Below are 16,776 nucleotides of genomic sequence, written 5' to 3' on the forward strand. Positions count from 1 at the left end.
AATCCAGGATGGAATGTAACAATACCAGAGAAGGGAAGTTGCTACTCACCGTATAGCGGAGATGCTGAGTCGCGATAGGCACAATAAAAAAGGGTGTCTGTCTCTCTCTCTCTCTCTCTCTCTCTCTCTCTCTCTCTCTCTCTCTCTCACACACACACGCACACACACACACACACGCACACACACTCTCTCTCTCTCTCTCTCTCTCTCTCTATCTCTTTCTCTATCTCTCTCTCTCCTTTCCTTTCCGCTACTTCCCCCCTCCGCACCTTCTCTCCTGCCCTCCCCCTCCGTCTAAACTTCCACACTTGACTGTCCACCACTCCCACCATACTATGCCTCCCCCTCCCTGCCCCAGCCTCCTCCTTACCCCCACCCAGTCGCCACTCCCATCATGCACTGGTGCTGCTGTTCGCAGTGTGGTCTCAGCTCTCTGAGACTGCAGACGTGTGTGCAAGTTGTGTTTATGTGAGTGCATGTGTGTATGTGTATGTGTGTCTACTGCTGACAAAGACCTTAATGGCCAAAAGCTTTAATTGTGTGAATATTTTTATAGTGCCTATCATGACTCAGCATCTCAGCTACATGGTGAGTAGCAACTTTCCTTCTCTGGTATTGTTATGTATATATTTATGTATTTTTGTGTCGTGATGATGTGTTTCTTTTATGTATGTGCATGTGTAATTTTTGTTGGCATCTCTTAAGGCCAGCTTTGATTTTCTCCAGAGGAGTTGTGTATGGTTGGTTTAGTGTCTTTTTTTTTACACTAATTTTGGGTTATTTCATTTATTTCATTGTCATTTTGAACTGTTCTTTGTAGTGTTTGGGTTCGTTTGTATTAACTGTTTATGTAAGACCAGTATTTTGTGAATGCTATTGTCAGGGGTGCTGTTTTCTCTGCAGTTGATTCATATCTCATACTATGTACATCAACTAAAGAATAGGATGAAAGTACTAGCAAAAGCAAAGAAAGTGATAAACACAACATTGGCTTTCGATACCTCAGTTAAAATATGAAGGTTGTATTCTATTTTTCAGTTGTCCTATAGGGGTCAACTCAAGTACAGAATACAAATTTTACATCAACTGACATACTCAAATTACATGTGTAGCCTTTTTTAATTTTTAATTTTTATTTTTTTTTACACTAGCACTAGTATCCTATTCTTCAGCTGACCTATATAGGTCAACTGAAGAATAGGATACTAGGACTTTCTACTATGAAAGTACTTATATCTGTTCATGATCTGCTTTCTCTGTACTAAATTCCTTTGTGCTTATCATTCATATATCCTTTTAAATCTTTGCATTGCATCATCTGTGATTACTTCTGACATCATTGGTCAAAGCATCCCTTCTTCAGTATTCCCATTATATTCCAGTCATCAGACAGGTACTAACTCAATATAATTATTAGTTTATGATGCAGACATTTTTAAGGTAGTTTTGTTTGTGCCGTAAGATGGCCAACAACAGTAATAGAATGCATTGGAACATTTATCAAGTTTAACCCTTTGTTATTTTGACACAGTTTTAAACTGAGAGTCGATTTCAGTGCATATATAAAGATTTTGCTTTATACGAGGGTGAGTCAAATGAAAACCTTAAATATTTTTTTAAATATTATTTATTGTGCAGAAATGGTACAAAGCTGGTACTTTTCAACATAATCTCCCCCATGCTCAGTGCAAGTCCTTCAGTGCTTACAAAGCACATAAATCATAAATTCCTTTAGAAAAAAAAATTCTTTTGGTAGTCCTCGCAACCACTCATGCACAGTGGAACTTCTTTCCTCCCATTGCGTCTTTGAGTGGTTCAAACATCTGGAAATCACTTGGGGCGATGTCTGGTGGTATGGTGGATGAGGAAGACACTCAAAATGCAGGTCTGTGATTGTTGCAACTGTTGTATGGGCAGTGTGGGGCCTTGCATTGTTATGTTGCAAAAGGACACCTGCTGACAGCAATACACGTAGCTTTGACTTGACTGCAGGCCGCAGATGATTTTTTAGGAGATCTGTGTATGATGCACTGGTGACAGTAGTCCCTCTAGGCATGTAATGCTCCAAAATGACGCCTTTCTCGTCACAAAAGAGAGTCAGCATAACCTTCCCTGTTGATGGTTCTGTTCAAAACTTCTTTGGTTTTGGTGATGAGGAATGTCGCCATTCCTTGCTCGTTTCCGGTTGGTGGAACTGAACCCAGGTTTCGTCCCCAGTAACAATTCTTGCAAGAAAGCCATCACCTTCTCGTTCAAAGTGCCAAAGAAGTTCTTTACAAGCATCAACACGTCGTTCTCTCATTTCAGGAGTCAGATGCTGTGGCACCCATCTTGCAGACACTTCGTGAAACTGGAGCACATCATGCACAATGTGGTGTGCTGACCCATGACTAATCTGTAAACAGGCTGCAATGTCATTCAGTGTCACTTGGCAGTTTTCCTTCACTATGGCTCTAAGTGCTGCAATGTTCTGTGGAGTCACAACTTGTTGTGCCTGACCTGAAATAGGAGCATTCTCCACTGAAGTCACACCGTTTGCAAACTTCCTACTCCATTCATAGACTTGCTGCTGTGACAAACATGCATTACCGTACTGAACTTTCATTCATCGATGTATTTCAATAGGTTTCACACCTTCACTACGCAAAATCCGAATAACAGAATACTGTTCTTCCCTGGTGCAAGTTGCAAGTGAGGCGGCCATCTTTGTACTGATACTGCGACGCTATGTGTGCATCTGCACTATGCTGCCACCTACAGGCCATTCTGCATGCTGTTTGTAGCACGCTTACCAACATACAAGATAATGGTGCGAAATTTCGATTTGTTATTACAAATTTAAGGTTTTAATTTGACTCACCCTCACATTAATGGCATTTTCTCTGAAGAAGTAGCTTTGATTCTGCTTTGAAGTCGCAAAAACCCTAATCCATGGTTATTAGCATACTGTTTATTTTTGTTAACCACAAACTGGAAAACACTTGAGGCTGACCCAAAATTCATTGACTAAGTTAGTGGAGAGCACATACCTCAAACTGACACTGTTGATGTGAAATTTTGTTGAAACATTACCACAAAATTGCTGTCTCAGGACAGTTTTATTTTGTTTATGTTGTAGTAAAGGTTTTGCATTTACTTGGCATCACTATTTTCCCAAATAGGTTCGCCTGGAGTACACAAAGTATATTACTCTAGTCTATGTTCTAAGCAAGAGTATCTCTGTAGACAGTATTTTGCCAATGAATGCCCTCCAATTTCATGTGGCATCTTATACACATCCAAACATATTGGTGTTGTTTCTCTTCCACATATTGAAAGTAAAATTATACATACTATTTAGTTCTGTTAAAGATATAATTTCTTTATAGCCTTATTACATTAAAACTGGTCTGTTTTTGTGGTCCTTGCTGAGCCGCAGTAAGCTTTATACCTTGCAGCAGTTATGCATTGCATCAACTGTTCAGTTCAGGTCATTTGCTGTCACCCAGGAATCACCCTGACAGAATGATATAAAGTACAGAATGTCATGCATAGTTAGTAATATTTGTTTTGTGGTATTTTCACAGTTTGGCTAACTATTAAAATGTTACAGTTAAAATTGTGAAACATATAACTTTACTCAGGATTTTGGATGATGTTAGAGCTTCCATCCATACTGAAGAAGTCACCTTATCACTTGACAGGACCTCTACATCATGCGGGATTTCTGCACATATGATAATCAGCACCCGACAGTGGTGTGAGTTGGCTCTGATCACACATACTGAAATTAACTGCTGCTCTGCTCTTGATTCACATCATGGTTTATAGGGCAACTGGAGAAACTTGCCACGTGAAAAATGAGTTATGCATTAGGTTTTTATGGTGCTGTGAAAATTGGAGTATTTTTAATAAAGAAAGAAAATGATTTGTGTACCTTGTTTCTGTTCATACCTTTATCCTAGTAAATTAAACTAACAAGCTTTAACTGATACATCCAGTTGATTATTTCAGTAATAATTAGACTACACACATTTTGTGAATTTTTATGGCTTTGCTACTGAAGTATCAGTATCCATTTAAGTCCAATATAAAGTAACTTAACACTAAAGTACATATTGTTAGTCTTCTGTAGATATGTATACTGTGCTGGAATCTTTGCAATGGCATTTTTGCTTATGTATCAGTTCTGGCAAAAAAGGCACTTAGCAAAAAATAGCAAAATGTTGAACTGGAATCATTTTACACATTACAATATTCCCTGAGTCTTTCCTTGCTTAATTCTCCAGATTTAGCTAGGTTTGTGAGGACCCTGAGTATAAGATGTATGCATTTGTAACACCACTGACAGACTAAAAGCGCTGCGAAAGAGTGCAAATTTTGCTATGGGGAATTGTCCTGTACATCTTGCTTCCTTAATCAGTTATTTTGCAACATTACAAACAATATTTCAGACTCAAAAATCTGTTAGGAGTAACAAGAAATATTAGATAGGAAAACTTAAATATCAGGAGCACAAAATGATTAAAATTTAATTTCTATCAATTTTTTTTTAGTGTAAGTGTTATAGCGAGAACAAACACGATTTACGGAACATAGTACTCTATAGAGCCAACATAAGATACAAAGAAGTACAGGTTGAGTGTAGCACTGAACACATTGTATGGACAACAGTGCTGGAAGTTACATAGAAGACCGAGCACTCGTTTGTGATTGCTTAAATAATACTGTTTCTTTGGCAGCTCACCAGGGGGCTGCGCCAGGGGGCCAAGCCAGGTGGCTTCTATAAGTGAGCCTGTGAACTGTATGGATGCAATCTCTGAAATCGCACCCGTCATGAGTGAAGTTATATCAATAAGAAAGCTTGAGAGTTGCAAAATTCACAAATTAAGAAGTACAAGGCAGATGCAGCCTCATTTCCTTTGGCCACAGCACAAAATAGAATCAGCATTTTCTTGAACATGCTGGAACCACATTATAAATAGCTCTACATACATCCAGCATTATCTGAAATATACTGCAAATAGGAATAGACAACTAAAACTAATAAAGATCAAGAAATATATTTCAGAAGCAACTCTGATAATTATTGACACACAACACATTTGGATGTCACACTTAGCAAGTATTAGCTGAAGTTATAAGTAATTTACTCATAAACTTGTTGCATTTCATTATAAAGCACACTTCTATAAAAACAGTTATGAAAAATGTACATCTGGATGACATCTGCAACAAATTGTTTCACTTGGGTATATAAACTTTGGAGTTATTTTCATTGTGAGAGACATGGCTGCAATATCCTTTGGTTCCAAACATCTTTAAGAGGTAGTGTGGCTTACATTTCAATAGGTTAGCCTCAGTGATTCTTAAATTGCCTGTAGACACTCGTAAAGTAATAAAATGTATACCTGGAGTAAAGATATGTCAGAAGATCAGTTGGAGGAAAAAAAAATTGTCAGTGCATAGGAATATAAACTTCAGAATTTTCAAATGTTATTGTCATTGTCTTCTTCTCCTTCAGTCCAAATAGTAGTTTGATGCAGCTATCCATGCTAGTCTATCCTGGCAAGCCTCATCATCTCTTTATAGCAACTGCAAATTACATCCATTTGAACCTGCTTATTGTCATCAAACCTTGTTGTGCCTCTACAAGTTTTACCCCATCCCTTCCCTCCATGTTTCCCACCATTACCAAGTTAATGATCACTGATTCTTTAAGATGTGTCTTATCTATAAACCTAATCTTTTAGTCAAGTTGTGCTATAAAACTCTTTACTCTGCAATTCGTGATATCTGATCTATCCATATAATCTTCAACATTATTCCGTAACACTACATCTCAAAAGCTATTATGTAACACATTCCATAAACCAATGACCTTTTAAATTGCATAACCACTTATTTTATCTGCCTAAATGAACAATGGCATAACAAGATCAATAAGACCAATCTACAGCATTGCCTCAGGTAAAAGTTAGGCTGAAAAGTGGCAATTTGGTTACATATTGGCACAGGCAACAAATATGAAAGCAACACAAGACAAGTTGCAACAAATTTACTTGTAACATAGCCTAATTCCTACATTCATGTTATATTTAAAGCACTTTTTGTTATAAAAAGCTGAAACTACATGGAAATATGAAAAGATTTATTGCTACTCACCATTTAGGGGAGATGTTGAGTCACAGACAGGCGCAACAAATGTCTCTGGCCATGGCATCTGACTCAGTCAGTCACATGATTCTGGTAAAAAAAATTCCCTCTTTGATTAGCTCGTACCTGAGTGATAAAAAAGAAATACCACTGTTCAACAACAGAATGAATATTTTGGATAGCGTATGGACTGTGCAGCAAAGTCTTGTTTTAGACCCTTACTCCTCACAATCTATGTAAAAAGTCTTATGTTTTGCAAATGCTTACTATATGCAGATGCCACCACATTTGTTACAGTTGAAAAAACTTGGCAGCATGATTCATATTCACTCAAACTTAACTTGGAAAATCTATGTGAAATATTTGTGTACAAAGTGATCAGAGTCCTGTTATAGGACAATTCCTCTCAATCAAAAATGGGAATTCTTAATTAGCAGAAAAAGGCAGTCAGATGAATTTGTTCAGTCAACACTTATAGGGCATCAACATGTTAAAAGAGTACTGTAAACAATATTTCAAAAATCTGAAAATAGCAACAGTTATGTTCTCCATTTTAAACTGTTTGCCACATACACAGATGAAAACCAGCGGAACCACAGACTTTGACAGTTTATCCCTCAATACGATACACAAAAACAGCAGCTTAACATTACAGCTGCCATTCATTTATGCTGTATGTGTGTATACATATAATGTATTGTTTAATGAACCAATTGTATTGTGATGGTAATTTATCTATGTTTTTCATCCACGGATCATCTCACAATGATACTGGATTTGTCATCATAATACAAAGAAAGTAAAACAACTCTAATATGCACAATGTATCATTGATTGGTTTTTGTGAATGGTATCATTATCAGTTTCAAAAAGGCACAACATATTCAGTTCTGCACGTCTAGTGGTACTACACCAATGATAAATGTAACACATGTAGACACTAGAAATTTCAGACTTTTTAGGTATCCATATGACGATAACTGAAAGAGAAAAAACTCATTTTGAAACTCCTAACATAACTTAGTTCAGCCACAAATGCTCTTTGAATCCATGCAAATCTTGGAGAGAAATAAATCAGTAAATTGACATATTTTCATTCAGTAATGTCACATGAAATAGTGTTCTGGGGTAACACATATTGAAAAAAGGTCTTCACTGCTCAAAAACTTGTTACAGGAAGAATATTTTGTTCACCCCCACGATCAACTTGTAAACCTCTGTTTAAGGAGTTGGGCATCATGACTAATATTTCACATTATATTTATCGCCCTGTGAAGTTTTTTTGTAAATAATCCACTGCACTTCAAAAGGAATGTAATGATGTACATATTGACAATACAAGAAGAAGAAATAACATTAGTCAAGATGCCCAACTCCTTAGACAGACATTTACCAGATGATTGTGGGGGAGCACCACATATTACTCTTATAACACATCTGTGAACAGTGAAGACTTTCTTTTTTTAATTTGTGTGATCCCAGAACACTATTTCATATGACATTATTGAATGAAAATACAAAAAATAATCAACTTACTGATTTGCTTCTCTCCAAGATTTGCAGCTATTTGAAGGGCATTTGTGGCTGAACTAAGTTATGTTGGGAGTTCCAAAATGTGTTTTTTCAGTTTAAATTATCATCAACATGGACACCTACAAAGCTTGAAGTTTCCACTGTCAACGTGAGTTACACTTATCATTGGTGTAGTACCATTAGATGTGCAGAACTGAATATGTTGTCTTTTTGAGATTGATAGTGAAATCATTCACAAAAAAACCACTCGACAATACATTGTGCATGTTAGTGTTGTTTTATTTTCTTTGTATTATGATGACAAATCCTGTGTTATTATGAGATGATTCCTGGCTGAAAAAAATAAGTAAATTGCTATCAAAATATAACTTGTTCATCAAACAATACTTTGTGTGTCTACACACATACAGCATAAATGAAATGACATTATGTAATGAAATCCGAATTGATTTCACATTTGTTGTCTATGCTAAATCGCCAATTTTCAACCTAACTTTGATCTCAGGCAACGCTATAGGTTGGTCTTATCAATCTTGTTATGCCAGTGTTCATTTACACAGATAAAATAAGTGGTTACACAATATTAGTATTCAGTATCACTTAGGCGACACATTTTAAATTCTTCTATCGATTAAAATGCCTTTTGTCCAAGACAGTTTCACGTAGTGTTTCCAAATACACTGTGTAGCACACCTTATGCCTGTGCTGGCAATTTGTTATATAGGGTGTCCCATTTATCTTGACCACCCTAAATAACTGTTTGTCCAGATGCAAATTACAAAATTTTTCAAGCAAATGTTCTTTAGCCGTCAGGGGGAAAATCAATCAGCATGATTGCCTTCATCGTAGCTTTGTTTTTTACAAAGATATGAACAGCGGTATGACTTTTTAAAATGACACCCTGTATTATTTATTCAGTAATTAATTTCCTGTCCTAAAGACCTATTCAAAATTGTATCACAGTGTACCATTCACTGAAACACAATGTTATTAATTACATAACACATCACTGACATGGACACTCCCAGCACTTAGTGCAAGTACTTGGGGTAACGAACACATCCACACGCTGACATTGAAAGAGGACAAATGTAAACGTAAGTAGAATGCACACCTGTCATTCTGTCAACCACCATCAGTTGAAAAGTTGTGTGAGTAGAAGGTACACCAATGAAGAGAAGTTTAGAAATGCTACTCATCTATGGGGAATGTAAGTTAGCAGAACAGTTATTGCAATACTGTTTTCTTATGTACAGGTACATTTAGTACAGTAGTTTAGTCCTTTTAAATACTGTTGTGTAGAGTAGGCATACAGTAAAAGCTGTCCTTCCTACGAACTGCATCGACATAACATTTCTTTTATTGTTATTACTGAAGGTAGGCGAAATATTACGCAGGCAACGGAACTGTACAGAGAGCAATATCCTGAAAAGAAGTCACCTTCCCAATGGATGTTTTCTTGTCTTGTTGCGACACTTCAGGAAATGGGAAGTTTCAACCCACGACAACGCAATCATCGTAGCACTCACACAGACAAAGCTGCTGAAGTTACTGTTCTCACTTCCATTGCTATGAATCCACATGTAAGCACATGACAGCTCGAACACGAGATTGGCAATCCTAAAACCAGTGTACATTGTATTCTCACAAGTCACTGGTTCCATCCTTACCATGTACACATTCATCAAGAATTGCATGGGAATGATTTCCAAAACCATGTACAGTTCTGTCAGTGAGCACAGTAGCAAATCCTCACCAACCTGAACTATCTCTCCAATGTCCTATTTACCAATGAATGTTCCTTCTCAAACAGAGGACAGGTAAATACAAGGAACATGCATTATTGGTCCAGCGACAAACCATGATGGCTTAGACAGGTGGAACTTCAGCGTCAATGGAGAGTTAATGTCTGGTGTGGGATTCTTAGTACTATAATTATTGGCCCTTACTTCATCAGTGGTAGTCTAAACCGCACAGCGTATGCCAACTTCCTCAGATGAATTCTTCGTCCTCTTCTGGATGAAGTGAGACTAAGAACCAAATGCTTATGTGGTATCAACACGATGGATCTCCAGCACATAATGCCTTGCATGCATGTCGTGTTCTGAACCGGAGGTATTCTGCCAGATGGATTGCTCGAGGAGGAACAGTTACTTGGCATGCTAGGTCTCCTGATTTAAATCCTCTGGACTTTTTTCTTTGGGGATGCATTAAAGACGTTGTCTATCGCGATATTCCAACATCTCCAGAGGACATGCAGGAACGTATTGTGTTTGCTTGTAATTCTCTTCAGCAGGCAACACTGGAAGCAGTAAATAATTCTTTCATTCAACGAGTGCACCAGTTTATGTGTCCAGGGTCACCGCTTTGAGCACCTTTGAATGTTCTGCTCCTGGGCAATGGTACAGGAGAGTCAAAGTCAATTTTGTGTTATGTTTTTACTTGGTTTTTATTTGTTTTCTGACAACTCCAGCAAGTGGACGAGTTTGTGATCCTGGGCTCAAAGTCAATGTTGTGTTATGTAATTAATAATGTTGTGTTTCAGTGAATGGTACACTGTGATACATTTCTGAGTAAGTCTTTAGGAGAGGAAATGAATTACTGAATAAAAAATACAGGGTGTCACTTAAAAAAATCATACTGCTGTTCATATCTTTGTAAAAAACAAAGCTACAACAAAGGCAATCATGCCGATTGATATCCCGCTGATGGCTAAAGAACATTTGCTTGAATCAGTTTGTAATCTGCGTCTGGAAAAACGGTTATTTAGGATGGTCAAGGTAAATGACACACCCTGTATACTGGTAATTGTAAACCCAAGTGTTTGTAACTGGCTTGGGGTTTTTTAAGTCTGCCAACTGTGTTGTTAGCCTGCTGTTTTTGGTGTATCATGTTGAGGGACAGACTGTAAATGTCTGGAGTCCTGTTGACCTTCATTTGTGTATATGGCCAACAGTTTGAATGAAGAGGGATGTAACTGTTGGTTTTTGTATGTTCATACTTTTAGCAGGAGGTCTCTGGGATGACGGCCATTTACTATCGCCATATGATGGTTGAAGTGTCGACACATTATCTGCGTATCCAGTAATGCTGGCAACAGATATGGTACGCATGGGAATCACATCAACCTGTATCACATCAAAAACAGCCTGAAGATGACGCAATGAAGTGTTGAAACTGGTAGCGACAAAATAAAATAAAATCATAAGGACAACTGAAGGTGTTTTTATTTACTTGTTATGTAACTGTTGGTATTTTCAAATTTTTTTAATATTGTTTACAATGCTGTTTAACATGTTGATGCCCCACAAGGCTGCTGCTGACAGTCAGAGCAGAGCCTCATACCCCTGACACAGTGTGGCTGTGAAACAAGCAACACCACCCACCCAGCCACCCGCATTTACTATGAGATCAAAAGTGTCCAGACACCCCCAAAAACATACATTTTTCATATTGGGTGCATTGTGCTGCCACGTACTCCATATCAGTGACCTCAGTAGTCATTAGACATTGTGAGAGAGCAGAGTGGAGTGCTCTGCAGAATTGACGGACTTCGAACATGGTCAAGTGGTAGGGCCTCACTTGTGTCATACATCTGTACGCGGGATTTCCACACTCCTAAACATCCCTAGGTCCACTGTTCCCAATGTGCTAGTGAAGTGGAAATGTGAAGGGACACATATAGCACAAAAGTGTACAGGCCAACCTTGTCTGTTGACTGACAGAGACTGCTGACAGCTGAAGAGGGTTGTAATGCGTAATAGGCAGACATCCACCCAGACCGTCACACAGGAATTCCAAACTGCATCAGGATCCACGGCAAGTACTATGACAGTTAGGCAGGAGGTGAGAAAATTTGGATTTCATGGTCGAGCGGCTGCTCATAAGCCACACATCACGCCAGTAAATGGCAAACGATGCCTCGCTTGGGGCAAGGAGTGTTAACATTGGACGATTGAACAATGGAAAAACATTGTGTGGAGTGACAAATCACGGCACACAATGTGGTGATCCGATGGCAGAGTGTGGGTACGGCCAATGCCCGGTGAACATCATCTGCCAGCACGTGTAGTGCCAACAGTAAAATTCGGAGGTGGTGGTGTTATGGTGTGGTTGTATTTTTCAAGGAGGGGGCTTGCACCCCGGGTTGTTTTGCTTGGCACTATCACATTATAGGCCTACATTGATGTTTTAAGCACCTTCTTGCTTCCCACTGTTGAAGAGCGATTCGGGGATGGCAACTGCATCTTTCAACACGATCGAGCATGTGTTCATAATGCACAGCCTGTGACGGAGTGGTTACATGACAGTATCATCCCTGTAATGGACTGGTCTGCACAGAGTCCTGACCTGAATTTTATAGAACACCTTTGGGATGTTTTGGAACGCTGACTTTGTGCCCAGCCTCACTGACCAATATCAATACTTCTCCTAAGTGCAGCGCTCTGTGAAGAATGGGCTGCCATTTCCCAAGAAGCCTTCCAGCATCTGATTGAATGTATGCCTGCAATAGTGGAAAGTGTCATCAAGGCTAAGGGTGGGCCAACACCATATTGAATTCCAGCATTACTGATGGAGGGCGCCACAAACTTGTTAAGTCATTTTCAGCCAGGTGGCAGGTCCGGATACTTTTGATCACATACAGTGTGTGTGTGTGTGTGTGTGTGTGTGTGTGTGTGTGTGTGTGTGTGTGTGTGTGTGTGTGTCTTTTTTTCCCTGAATGTTGGGTGTGGCGACAGACTGATCTCTAGCACAGCTCAAGGTAGAGATTAGGCTGGAAAGGTGACAGTTTGGTTACATGTTAGTGAATGTGAATACAATCTCTTAATTGTGTTGGCACTCTGATCTGGCTTTAAATTACCAGCTTCCAATTCAGTCTACAGGTCAGTCAGTCACCACGTTTTAGGTTTATCACACTCAAACCTTGTTCCTGAACACATTTCAGGACACACAGCTGAAACACTCTATAGCACTCTACTGAGTATTGACATATCTCACAACTAATTACAAAGCTAGGGCCAACAGACACAACTGTAGATACTGGCCTGGGTGCACTTTGATGATGCCAGCAGAGTAATTTACTGGGTTGATATAAATACATGATCTCATTTACTTACTATTCATGCTGTGCTATATTAAATGAAATGAGTAGCTGTTTGTGGGTGCCAGCAGCCTTGCCACAGTGGTAACACCGGTTCCAGTCAGATCATCGAAGTTAAGCACTGTCGGGCTGGATTAGCACTTGGATGGGTGACCATCCGGTCTGCCGAGCGCTGTTGGCAGGCAGGATGCACTCAACCCTTGTGAGGCAAACTCAGGAGCTACTTGATTGGGAAATAGTGGCTCAGTCTCATAAACCGACATACGGCCGGGAGAGCAGTGTGCTGACCACATGCTCCTCCGTATTTGCATCCAGTGATGCCTGTGGGCTGAGGGTGACATGGCAGCTGGTCAGTACTGTTGGGCCTTCCAAGGCCTGTTCAGATGGAGTTTGTTTGTGGGTGACAAACTCAACTGCACATTGGATTTCTCTGTTTTGTTTATAAGATTCTTCAGATTTCATAGTTAAATATTTATGATAAAGGAGAAGTGGGAGTCAATGATTGAAACAAATAAGGTATTTAGCCAACATATTTATTTACTGAAAAGTACATTACAATATTCACTGTTACTTGTGACTGTTGACAACCTGCCTCTAACATATTCACTATATTCTGGACCACAAAACTCTTGTTTCAGATTTCTTCTTTAGACAATATTGACTTGACATATGTAATTAGACTGTTAAACAAAAGTTTGGATTTTACTGCACATACTTGAGCATTTTATGCTGTGGAATTTTATACTTTCTCAAGGCAAAAAGGGCACTCAAATCATTCTCAACAATTCTGACACAATAATTTTGGGTGTTACATCACTAATATGAATTAAACACTGCTCTGTCCTTCATTCAGTCCCAATACAGCACCACTGTTCCTCGTTTATATGTGTAAAACTTGAAAAATATTTGTATGTCTCCAAAACTGGTAACTGTATTTTGCTCTTCATACTGCCTTCCAAGGTTCTTATCAATCCCCCCCCCCCCCCCCCCAATTATTGCTTTCTGCATCATGTAACCTTCTGCACGAAGGTGCATCTGTTGTCAAGTAGTGTCACAAATTAGAGAAAATTGATGGCACTGCATTTGGTTCAGCTTTAGGTAATTTCTTACAGATGCCTACATTTCTCCATCAACTATAACCTATTCTCTTTTTACTATGCACTCCTCATTGTTTTATGCATATTGCAACTTTGGGACATCAGTAGGAATTTTTCTCGGCCACTTTTCCTTAAGTTCTTCATCGCCTGGGTAAAGAAAATGTAATGACAGATTGATTTTGTGATTTGTACAGCACCTCGAAACTTTTAGTGTCTGAAGATAGACGTTCTATATTTCTGTTACAATGTAAAAACACACACTTTACAAAGCTATTTGTATACATTTATTTGATTTGTACAGTAACTTATGGGGAGCAAAGGCCTTTGTAGTCTAGTCCCTTCAACCCCCACAAACCAACCAATAACTTACGACATAACCTTGAAGCATAATCTGAGAAGTGCTTGAAAATGCTCATTGATTGTTAAGAAATTATAATAATGATCTATACTAGCTGTTAATGAATAACTATTATAAATAGCATTGAAACTTCATTGCTGCTGATGATAATACACGATGCCATACACAATGTGAATGTTGTTCTGAATCACGTGTATAAACTCATGTGGAACCTACGGCCATGAAGACAATTTAGGGACGTCACTTGTGTCAAATGCGTGGCCGTAGAGTAGAAATATTTCTACCCAACCTGTCATAAATACAGGCCTGAGTGCATGACCATATGATGTCAGGAATGTAGTATTCGTGGCAATGATAAATACTTATCAAAGCCCCTTCGTCAAACCTTTGACAGTGTAATAGGGAATATCCTTGATAAAAGTTAGAGTGAGGACCTTACTTTGATGAAAATTCGCCATTGTATCACATGTCACTTCGCTTTCTTCTAATGTGTAATGACCGCAGCCATCATCTGGTGCCTGTGTTGTGTTATTGCACAAGTGTCAACTTGAGTGCAAGTGTCAGCTTTCCACATGTGCCAAGTAGTTCCACACTTTCCACTACGAACATTGTGTTTTGTTATCACCATGGGCAGAGCTTTTATTCCTTGTTTTGTTACTTCCTGTGTGTTGATTATTCTATGTTTTTTACTTTTAGTCTTGTGTGGGTTCCCATGTTGAATGCACACAATAATGCAAGCAGACAACGAGCTCACTAAGTGCAATTGATCTGTTATTTTCCTAGTCTCATGAGCATGATATTAGTGTTCATCTTCATGAGCTCTTTATTTAGCATTCCACGGTGAAATAAATTTCCTTTGTTGTGTTGAAGATACTCTGGTGTATGTGTTATTCATATAGCAGGAATGGCAGAGTCTCAAGGCTTGATTCTCATACACAGTGGCCAAACTGGTGACCCCGATGTGATAGGCCACCTGCACATTTGTAACACAATTAAACAACACAATGGATGAAAGTCCAGAGATTGTGAACTCAACTGCATCCAGACCAGTCGTGAGGCTACCACCTTCTGGCTGCACAACCCAGCCTTGCGGTTCGCCCAGGTGCAGGTAATTTTTTTCTATTCTGATGTGACTGCAGATGCTTCAAAATTTGCATTGGTGATGAGCCTGTTGGAGTAGCAATATGCGGCAGTAGTTAGAGATATCACTGTCGCACCACCTGAAGCGAATGCGTATGACCACTTGAAGTCAGAACTGATCTGTCATGTTTCTGCATCTCTCTCACCGCATTAGACAGGTACTGACGCAACAGGATACTGATGACCATTAAAGTACTTGCAGTATCTCAGAAGCAAAATTGATGCAGGTACCGCACCCAATCAGCTGTTGCATATTATCAGGAGCAGTCACTTGCCTCCCTCTATCAAGGCAAGGCGATTATTACGATGCAGTCAGAGATGTCACTAGAGCAGTGCCAGAAATGGCAGACGAAGTACTGGATGCCATATTGCCTCCGCTGTGGAGATCACATCCGGCACAGGGATAGAAGGCACTCTCACAGCAGGGCTGCATCTCGCTCACCTGTGCTGACACTTGATGGACAGAAGGATATCTGCTGGATCATTGGCATTTTGTGCAATGTGCACAACGCTGCATCAAGGGGTGCGTACCCAAATGCCAGCAGCAATTGACAGTAAGCGCTTCGTTAGATTGGCGACCAGTGTCACAGCACCTAATTCAGCAGTGATCGATGCACTGGCCTTTGGTACCTGACAGACACTGGCTCTGACTTATGCATCTACCGAAGCATGCTGTTACATCAATGCTGACCACATACGACATTCTGCCTAGTGGCTGTGAATAACTCACCTATCTCCACATATGGCCTGTACAGAATAGAGCTTGATTTTGGCCTCCGCTACTCCTTCCCATGGAATTTCACCATAGCACACACGGGTGAACCAATAATAGGTGCGGATTTCTTGGAATATGTTAACCTTTTGTTAGACATATCAAATGCCTGCCTTGTAGACCAGACCACCGGGCTGACGGCCGCATGTTTCCAGTGCCATACACCCATTCAATCTGCCCAGCTGATAACTACTGCAGACTATGATTATTCTGTGCTACTGGAAGACTTTTTGGCATTAACGAAGCCATCAGGCATACCAAAGGACATCCAACACAACACTGTCCACCACATCAGGGTGACTGAGGGGCCGCTGATCTGCTGTCAACATCAAAGAGTAGCGCTGGACCAGTTGAAGACAGCAAAAGTCGAGTTCAAGAACACGATCAAAGAAGGCATTATGCATACATCTGATAGACCCTGGTCTTTACCACTGCACCTCATTCCTAAGAAGTGTGGAGCTTGGTGGCCTTGCGGAGACTACAGATCTTTGAACAACCACACGATTCCTGGCATATATCTGGTACTTCTGCTCCGTGACTGTAACTATGCATTGAGGAGTGCTTGTGTCTACAGTGTACTAGATTGTGCCAACGCCTACACGCAGATTCTGGTGGCAGGTGAGGGCATACTAAAGACAGC

General features: G+C 39.6%; 1 long non-coding RNA gene and 1 pseudogene across 1 annotated transcript; both read left to right on the forward strand.

Moving 5' to 3' along the window:
• The first annotated feature begins 487 nt into the window (after positions 1–487).
• LOC126457147 (uncharacterized) lies at positions 488–10,882 on the forward strand. The gene is made up of 2 exons (XR_007585436.1): positions 488–588; positions 10,676–10,882. It is a non-coding gene; the product is annotated as an uncharacterized LOC126457147 (long non-coding RNA).
• A 1,950-nt stretch (positions 10,883–12,832) lies between these two features.
• LOC126458723 (5S ribosomal RNA) lies at positions 12,833–12,950 on the forward strand (annotated as a pseudogene).
• The last annotated feature ends 3,826 nt before the right edge of the window (positions 12,951–16,776 follow it).

This window comes from Schistocerca serialis, chromosome 2, assembly GCF_023864345.2.
Source record: "Schistocerca serialis cubense isolate TAMUIC-IGC-003099 chromosome 2, iqSchSeri2.2, whole genome shotgun sequence".
Taxonomy (NCBI): domain Eukaryota; kingdom Metazoa; phylum Arthropoda; class Insecta; order Orthoptera; family Acrididae; genus Schistocerca; species Schistocerca serialis.